This window comes from Salvelinus sp. IW2-2015, linkage group LG22 (assembly GCF_002910315.2).
Source record: "Salvelinus sp. IW2-2015 linkage group LG22, ASM291031v2, whole genome shotgun sequence".
NCBI classification, from domain to species: domain Eukaryota; kingdom Metazoa; phylum Chordata; class Actinopteri; order Salmoniformes; family Salmonidae; genus Salvelinus; species Salvelinus sp. IW2-2015.
Genome location: NC_036862.1, coordinates 19,787,332 through 19,796,962, shown reverse-complemented (window position 1 = coordinate 19,796,962; position 9,631 = coordinate 19,787,332). Strand labels below are relative to the sequence as shown.

The following is a 9,631-nucleotide window of genomic DNA, read 5'->3' as shown; positions in this document are numbered from 1 at the left end:
CAGGTACAGCAGGTACATTACAGCAGGTACAGCAGGTACATTACAGCAGGTACAGCAGGTAAGTTACAGCAGGTACAGTAACGTACCTGAGAGCTTGAAGGCCTCATAGAAGCGTGAGAAGAGGAGCGGCCATTTGTAGCGAGCGAAGTCCACCACTTCCTCCTTCACCTTCTGGGGGTCAAACCTCTGCTGGGTGTAGATGCCCTGGGGTGGAGATGACAGAGAGGGGGGAGACGCGCACAGTTCAGTTGTCGCAAATGGCCTCCTATTCCCTATACAGTGCACTACCTTTGACCAGGTTCCATAGGGCTCTGGTCAAAAGTACTGCCCTATGTAGGAAATATGGTGCCATTAGGGACACATCCTTAGTGACTTACAATCAGTGTATTTAAATAACTAGGTAAGACAATCACATATTACAATCAAAATAACTGAAAGTAAAACCTTCTTCTTAAAGGTTTGGTAGTTTACTAGATAAAACATCAGAACCAGTGACATCCAGAGAGAGCCCTAGAAGGGAGCCTGGCCAACCGTTCCCCAGCCAGCAGTACCTTTTTGTGGGCAGCCATGATGACGTGGGCCCATTTCTCCACACTCCGGGAGGAGCTGACCTCTCGGTCGGGGATGTAGGATGGGATCAGGCTCAGCAGACGCTCTGTCAGGATCTCAGAACCGTAGTCCACATAATACTGCTGACTGGCTAATTCTGCTAGGTCATCCTGGAGAGAGAGAGAGGGAGAGGGAGAGAGAGAGAGAGAGAGAGAAGGGGGATTAGTTAGAGCTAGGATCAGAACCGTAGTCAACAAAGTACTTCTGACTGGCTAGCTCTCCCAAGTCATCCTGGAGAGAGAGACAGAGGTTAGGGTCAGGATCTGAGATCCTTAGTTCACATAGTACTGCTGACTGGCTAGCTCTCCCAAGTCATCCTACAGACAAAGAGAGAGAGATGTTTTCCTTGTTAATTTCCTTTTTGTTTATGGTCTATTCCACTTGCTTTGGCAATGTAAACATTTGTTTCTCATGCCAATAAAGCCCTTTGAATTAAATAGAATTGAATTGAATTGAGAGAGAGAGAGAGAGAGAGATGGTCAACATAATTGTAAAACTCACCCTATCACAGCGGTACTCTCCAAACTTTACCCCCCGTACAGTCTGTTGGTAGATGAGGTTGGTGGCCACAGCATCGTCTGCAGGGTTGTGCCAGGGCGTGAATATCTCCTTCCTGTAGAACAGTCTCCAGGGGGCGTTCCTCTCCTGGGCACCCTGCTCCTTGGCATACTGCTCACACTGGGACACCGCGTCCATCACATGGTCCTTACCACTGCCTAGGGAGGAGACCTTGAGGTAGACACACACATACACATAGCTCATACTGGAATACTGCACATGTGTGTGTGTGTGTGTGTGTGTGTCTGTCTCTGTGTGTGTATTACCTTGTCAAACAGGGCAATGTAGAGAGAGAATCCAAAGCGATCTCTGAGGCTGATCTTGTCTGCCAGGGCGTTACACAGCTCCATGGCCGTAGTAGCTGAGTCTGTCAACAACGTCTTAGTGGTCCCATCCATAAATGTTACTGGCAACATGATGGGCTTCTTAGACTTAGTGGCCTGGGAGAGAAGAAAGATGAGGAGAGAGGGAGAGAGAGAGACGGGGGAGGAGAGAGTGGGAGGACAGCGGGAGGGGGGAGAAGAAGAGAGGTGGAAAGAGGAGAGGAGAGAAAAAGAGAGGTAAGGGATGTGTGTGTGTGTCTGTGTGTCTGTGTGTGTTTGTGTGTCTGTGTACCTGTAGCTCCAGCCAGGACGGGGGTTGTGTTCTGGTGCCGTTAACAAACGTGCGTCTGAGTCTCTCCTCGCAGTAGGGGGCGTAGCCAGGAGGACCYCCATGGATYTAGTTACGCAGGTACTGGAGGAGACAGGATGTYATGCAMTTATAGAGGAAGMGATGTAATTAWAYAGAAAGTATAGAGTRTAASAATGMCTARYTCCCAAATGGCTCTGTYGGCCCTGGTCAAAASWYRMSWWTAWAYYGYYWAMYGMGTSWRWTMMGYSACYKYSASAGAGWKTATYMMAGTATGTGTATTCTGACTGACCTTGACAAACTTCTCAGAGGGAGCGAAGCAGCCGACACACAGAGAGATGAGGATCCAGCCGCGGGCGTGACTGCTCTTAGACGGGTTCTGGTTCAACTGCTTACAGATCTGGCAGTAGATCTCATCCCTACAGAGTACACACACAGCACAGGTCAGAGAGTGTGTGTGTGCGAGCATGCGTGTGGGTGTGTATGCGTGTGCTTGTGTGTGTGTGTCTACCTCAGGGCAGGTCGTAGTATTCCGTTGCCGATGATGAAGTGGAGTTTCTCCAGGTTAGAGGTGGGCCGGTCCTCCAACATGCTGTTGCCATGGAGACTAATCTCTCCGTCGTTCAGGCGCTTCGCCACCTGTCAGAAAACACATCATCAACACTGGACATTCTATCTGATCTACATATTCTTTAGGTCCCAAATAGCACCCTATCCCTATATAGTGTACTACTTTTTTACCATGGACTATAGGGCTCTGGTCAAAAGTAATTTACTATATAGGGAATAGGGTGCCATTTGGGATGCAGACAAAGTGCCCAGATGCAGCCAAAGTGCCCAGATGCTAAGGGCAATGTCACCACTTCTAGAATGCTTTTAACTCCAAAACATCCTCCTCTCCTTCTCCTCTCTCTTACCTCCTCAGTGATCTTGGACTTCTTCTTCAGGGTGAGGGACACTAGTTTGTGTCGGACACTGTTCTTCTTGTTGCTGTCTGAATGGGGGGTCTGTAGGGGAGGGGTTACAGCAGGACACAGCTTATAAATCAGAAACGTCTTTGAGGAAGCACGACTGTACTGTGCTACCCAGAGCAACACTACAGGTGTATCAGACCATGAGGGTGTAACTCAGTTATCATCTAACCTAATGAGATTATAGCTAAGTGTTATTATCGATTACTTCCCCCCTCATCTTCTTTTAATCATTTAGCAGATGCTCTTATTCAGAGCGACTTACTGTTAGTGCATTCATCTTACGATAGCTAGGTGAGACAACCACATATCACAGTCGTAGTAAGTACATTTTTCCTCACAGCACAGCAAAACATTTCCTCTCACCTCCCCCTCCCCCTCCCCCTGCAGGGCTTGTAGTTCTCTCTCTCTCCCCTCCCTCCTCTCACCTCCCCGCTGCCGCCGCTGCGCAGGGCTTGTAGTTCTCTCTCTCCCGCCCTGCTGCTCCTCTCACCTCCCCGTCCCCCTGCAGGGCTTGTAGTTCTCTCTGCTCCCCCTGCGCTCCTCTCACCTCCCCCTCCCCCTGCAGGGCTTGTAGTTTCTCTCTTCCCCCCTGCGCTCCTCTCACCTCCGCCCTCCCCCTGCGCAGGGCTGTAGTTCTCTCTCTCCCCCCTCCCTCCTCTCACCTCCCCCTCCCCTGCAGGGCTTGTAGTTTTTCTCTCTCGCTCCCTCATCCCTGCCTGCGTCAGCCTCCCCGTCCCCGCCTCCGCCGCCTGCAGGGCTTGTAGTTCTCTCTCTCTCTCCCGCCTACCCTCCTCTCACCTCCCCCTCCGCCGCCGGCAGGGCTTGTAGTTCTCGTCTCTCTCGCTCCGTCCTCTCACCTCCCCTCCGCCCTGCAGGGCTTGTATTTCTCTCTCTCCCCCTCCCTCCTCTCACCTGCCCCTCCCCTGCAGGGCTTGTAGTTCTCTCTCTCCCCCCTGCCTCCTCTCACCTCCCCTCCCCCTCCCCCTGCAGGGCTTGTAGTTCTCTCTCTCTCCCCCTCCCCTCCTCTCACCTCCCCCTCCCCTGCAGGGCCTGTAGTTCTCTCTCTCTCTCCCCTCCCTCCTGCTCACCTCCCCTCCCCCTGCAAGCTTGTAGTTCTCTCTCTCTCCGCTACCGCCTTCACCTCCCTCCCCCTCCCCCTCTGCTCCCGTCCCTCCTCATCACTCCCCCTCGCCCTGCAAAGCTTGTAGTTCTCTCTCTCTCCCCTCCCCTCCCCCTGCAAGGCTCGTAGTTCTCTCTCCCCTCCCTCCTCGTCACCTCCCCCTCCCGTTGCAGGGCTTGTAGTTCTCTCTCTCTCCCCTCCCTCCTCTCACCTCCCCCTCCCCCTGCAAGGCTTGTAGTTCTCTCTCTCTCCCCTTCCTCCCTCCCTCCTCTCACCTCTCCCTCCCTCTGGCAAGCCTGTAGTTCTCTATTTCCCCTCCCCCTCCTCTCCTCCCCTGCAGAGCCTGTAGTTCTCTCTTTCCCCTCCTCTCCCTCCCCCTGCAGAGCCTGTAGTTCTCTCTTTCCCCTCCCCCCTCCCCCCTCCTCCCCCTCCCTGCAGAGCCTGTAGTTATCTCTTTCCCCTCCCCCTCCCCCTTCTTCTCCCTCCCCTGCAGAGCCTGTAGTTTCTCTTTCCCCTCCCCCCTCCTCCCCTCCTCCTGCAGAGCCTGTAGTTCTCTCTTTCCCCTCCTCTCCCTCCCCCTGCAGAGCCTGTAGTTCTCTCTTTCCCCTCCCTCCTCCTCCTCTCACCTCTCCCTCCCTCTGCAGAGCCTGTAGTTCTCTATTTCCCCCCTCCCCCTCCTCTCCCTCCCCCTGCAGAGGCCTGTAGTTCTCTCTGCCCCTCCTCTCCCTCCCCCTGCAGAGCCTGTAGTTCTCTCTTTCCCTCCCCTCCCCCCTCCTCTCCCTCCCCCGCAAGAGCCTGTAGTTCTCTCATTCCCCTCCCCCTCCCCTCCTCTCCCTCCCCCTGCGAGCCTGTAGTTCTCTCTTTCCCCTCCCCCTCCCCCTCCTCTCCTCCCTGCAGAGCCTGTAGTTCTCTATTTCCCCCCCTCCCCTCCTCTCCCTCCCCCTGCAGAGCCTGTAGTTTCTCTCTTTCCCTCTCTCTCCCTCCCCCTGCAGAGCCTGTAGTTCTCTCTTTCCCCTCCCCCCTCCCCCTCTCTCCCTCCCCCTGCAGAGCCTGTAGTTCTCTCTTTCCCCCCCCCCCCCCTCCTCCCCCTTCCTCCTGCAGAGCCTGTAGTTCTCTATTTCCCCTCCCTCTCCCCCTCCTCTCCCTCCCCCTGCAGAGCCTGTGAGTTCTCTCTTTCCCCTCCCCCTCCTCTCACCTCTCCCTCCCCGCTGCAGGGCCTGTAAAGTTCGCTCTTGTAGGTTTTTTTGCCCAACGTCTCGTAAATCTTGGTCATCACAGGAATCTTCTCCGAGCCGTCGGTGATGGCCGTGTGGTACTTGGGCTCCGGGAGATCTCCCATGAACCTCAGCACCGTAATCCACACCGCCAACGCCGCCTGGGTGGAGAGAAACCATCAGTGTTAGGGTTGCAACCTTTGAATTACTTACTTTTTCTATAAATCCTGGTTGGAAGATTCTGGATTTCCTGCTTATTCCCTCCTGATTCCAGGAACCTTCCTATCTGAATTTCTGGACAACCGGGGAAAGTAGGGAAAAATACTGGATTTTTGCAACCCTTAACAGTGTTGTTGCTGTAATTATTAAAAGTACAGTTGGGTAGAAGGAGTCTGCCTGAAAGGACAGTCTGACAAACACCCATGGTCTACTGGGGTTAGAGGTCAGGGGTCAGAGTTGAGAGGTCATGTGACCTACCAGCTGGTCGCCCTCGTCGTCATGGAACAGCAGCGGTTGTTTGAGCGGCCGTCGGACATAGGTGTGTGTGGTGGTGCCCTGGAAATAGGTGGCAGCGAACTTGGCAAARTTATACTCTGACAGGTCATCCTCCTCATCCTCAGGGAGAGGAGCAACATCGTCTAAATCCTCCTCCTCAAGCTCCTTCTGGGCACGCTCCAAGTCCTACAAACAAACACACACATTTATGCACACACACAGACACACACACAAAGACACTCAGTGAACGATTTGAACGTAGCCCAGAGCAGATTGTGTTAACTGTAGCAGTGTCTGTCTGTCCACCAGGTGGCGACCTTCTCACCTCGAACCCAGCTGGTGGTGCTCCCTCCTGGCCAGGGAAGGAGTTTGTTGTTCCCAGGAAGCCGAACATCTTATCCACCATGTCAGAGTCGTTCACCGGCTCATGTCTGGCTTTCTCCATCTGCTCCACCATCTGCTTCTTCTTACGCACCTCCTCCCTCTCTCTCTTCTCCCTCTCCGTGTCCTCCTTCGCTAGCTGGGCCAGTCTCTCCTGGTGGTTACGCTCTGCTTCTACCTACAGAAGACTGGGTGTTAATAGGTGTGCGTGTGTGTGTGCGTGTGCGTGTGTGTGTGCGTGCGTGCCCCCTCAGAATTGTCCTAAAAACAATTGTTGATTTTCTGTAACACTACTAGCCAGCTAGTAATTTTATGATGGAGCCATTTCAGGCTATCAAGTTAGAGTAGCTAGCTTATCTAAGTATCTTAGCTGGCATGCCTGCTGGCAAGGTTGGTAGACTTTAGAAAAGCTAGCAATAACTAAATGTACTCAATATTTTACCCAGATTTTAGCAGAGATGCAGAGAAGCATATTTAGTTTCTTTAAATTCAGAACCACCAGTCAGGAGGATACAGACAGCTCAAGAGGTATGCTTAGATATGCAGAAAAATTGACATATTTCTTTACATAGAATTAAGTATAATGATTATGGCTCTAGATTGCAGGGCCTGGCCCCCCTACGGACCATCCCTAGCCATCCTCACGTACTTCCCTCCAATTTCTGGGGTGCATGACGCCCGTATGTGTGTGTGTTCCAGACCTTGGCCTTCTTAGCGCTCATCTGGTTCCTCAGTTTCTCCTCCTCAGCCAGACGCAGCTTCTCTGCCTCCAACCTCCTCCGATACTGAGAGAGAGAGNCCCCCCTCTCACCTCTCCCTCCCCCTGCAGGGCCTGTAGTTCCCTCTTGTAGGTTTTCTTGCCCAGCGTCTCGTAGATCTTGGTCATCACAGGGATCTTCTCCGAGCCGTCAGTGATGGCCGTGTGGTACTTGGGCTCCGGGAGATCTCCCATGAACCTCAGCACCGTGATCCATACCGCCAACGCCGCCTGGGGGAAGAGCAACCAACAGTGTTAGGGTTGCAACCATTCCGGTACTTTAACCAAATTTCCCTGGTTTTCTACCAATCATGGTTGGAAGATTCTGGATTTCCTGCTTATTCCCTCCTGATTCCAGGAATCTTCCAATCTGGATTTCTGGACAACTGGAGAAAGTAGGGAAAAGTTACTGGAATTTTGCAACCCTAAACAGTGTTCATGCTGTGATTAGAAAAGTACAGTTGGGTAGAAGGAGGCTGCCTGAAACAACAGTCTGACAAACACCCATGGTCTACTGGGGTTAGAGGTCAGGGGTTAGGTGTCAGAGTTGAGAGGTCATGTGCCCTACCAGCTGGTCGCCCTCGTCTTCATGGAACAGCAGCGGTTGTTTAAGTGGCCGTCGGACGTAGGTGTGTGATGTGGTGCCCTGGAAATAGGTGGCAGCGAACTTGGCAAATTTATACTCCGACAGGTCATCCTCCTCATCCTCAGGGAGAGGAAGAACATCATCTAAATCCTCCTCCTCAAGCTCCTTCTGGGCACGTTCCAAGTCCTACACGCGCACGCACACGCGCACACGCACGCACACACACACACACACACACACACACACACAAAGACACTTAGCGAACGATTTGAATGTAGCCCAGAGCAGATTAAGGTGTTAACTGTAGCAGTGTGTCTGTGTGTCCACTAGGTGGCGACCTTCTCACCTCGAACCCAGCTGGTGGCGCTCCCTCCTGGCCAGGGAAGGAGTTTGTTGTACCCAGGAAGCCGAACATCTTATCCACCATGTCAGAGTCGTTCACCGGCTCATGTCTGGCTTTCTCCATCTGCTCCACATCCCTCTTCTACCACCCCGCTCTCTCTCTCTCTTCTTCTCTCTCGAATCTCCGTCATTAGCTGGGCAGTCTCTCCTGGTGGTTACGCTCTGCTTCAAACCTATCAAAGACTGGGTGTTAAAGGTGGTGTGTCAGAGGTCATGCCCCATAGGGGCCACAGGGGCAAGTTGGCACTCAGATTTGTCCTAAAAACAATTGTTGTTTCTCCTGAAAAAAAATAAATATAAAAACGTACTAGCCACCTAGGCAATTTTATTGAAGTTGGCTTTTAAGCTAGCCCAGTATAGGCTTCCCAATCTCGCACCTGGTACACTGCCATAACCATTTCAGCTACCAAGTTAGAGTAAGGAGCTTGGCTTTTCTAAAACAGGCTTAGGCTGGCAATGCCTGCAGGCAAGGTGGTAGACTTTAGAAAACAAGCAAGAAACTAATGTCCTGAATAGACTCAATCCTTTCAAATATTTTACTCAATCAGATTTTAGCAAGAGATGCAGAGAAGCATATTTAGTTTCTTTAACTTCAGAACCACCAGTCAGGAGGAATCAGACAGCTCAAGAGGTATGCTTAGATATGCAGAAAAATTGACATATATTCTTTACATAGAATTAAAGTATAATGATAGGCTCTAGATTGGCAGGGCCTGGCCCCCCTGGACCACTCCTAGCTCCTCACCTATTTTCCCTCATATTTTGGGTGCATGACGGCCATTTGTGTGGTGTGTGTGTGTGTGGTGTGTGTCTGGTGTGTGTGTGTGTTGTGTTGGTGTGTGTGTGGTTGTGGTGTGTGGTGTGTGTGTGTGTGTGTGTGTGTGTGGTGTGTGTGGTTGTGTGTGTGTGTGTGGTGTGTGTGTTCCCAGACCTTGGCTCCTTAGCGCATATCTGTTCCTCAGTTTTCAACCTCCTCAGCCAGACGCAGTTCTCTGCTCCAACCTCCTCCGATACTGAGAGAAGATAGGGAGGAAACAGAGGAGAAGAAGAGAGAGGTAAGAGAGAGAATGAGAAAGAGAGTGTGAAAGAGAGAGAAAGGGTTAGGATGAGAGAGTGAAAGGGACTGAGGCTTTCTTTCAGTCTGCACTGCGTGTGTCTGTCTCTTTCTCACCTCTCCCTTCAGTCTCTTGTAGAGGCGTCGTGCGATCATGCCCCGTGTGTGAGCCTGGATGGTGATGACGGCCCATAGGCGGTGTCTGAAGGCCCTTCTGACCAGACAGCCTCTACACCTGGCCTGCAGACCCGTCACCCTCTGTCTAGCCACGTGGTACGTTACGTACAGTCGCCTGGAGCGGTACAACGCCTGGAGTCTGGCAAACCCTGCCCGCATCTAGGAGGTGGAGGGGAGGGGAGGAGAGGAGGAGAAGAGGGGGAGGAGGAGGAGAGGACATGGAGGAGAAATTAAAGAGATTAAGAGATTGTCATTTGATTAATGATACAAGGAACAGTTCAGCTCATGTCAATAAGAAGTGATCAAGTTTTTAAAACTCACAGCTCCATAGTTCTTGCGACAGTGYTATCCTCGCCACGTCTTCTGGATCATCATGGCCGACTTCCTCATCTTCAGGAAGTTGGATCTGTTGAGACCAAGTGACGCGATTGTTAACTCAAAGCTCGTTGCTATGACTAGTCTCAACTAGTTGCTTTGCCAACAGTCTAAACTGGTTGTTATGACTGCAGTCTCACCTGGTTGCTATGCCAACAGTCTCACCGGGTTGCTATGACTACGGCCTCACCTGTCCTTGAAGCCTCGTACAACCTTCTGGATAAGGATGACCTTGTCCGTGATGGCCTTGTCTCTCTCTATCTCCAACAGCATGTCATGGTGGTCCTAAACAAACACAC

General features: G+C 52.0%; 1 pseudogene; it reads right to left on the bottom strand.

Moving 5' to 3' along the window:
- LOC111949815 (unconventional myosin-VIIa-like) overlaps nt 1-9,631 on the bottom strand; it is a 48,448-nt pseudogene that overhangs the window by 10,233 nt on the left and 28,584 nt on the right.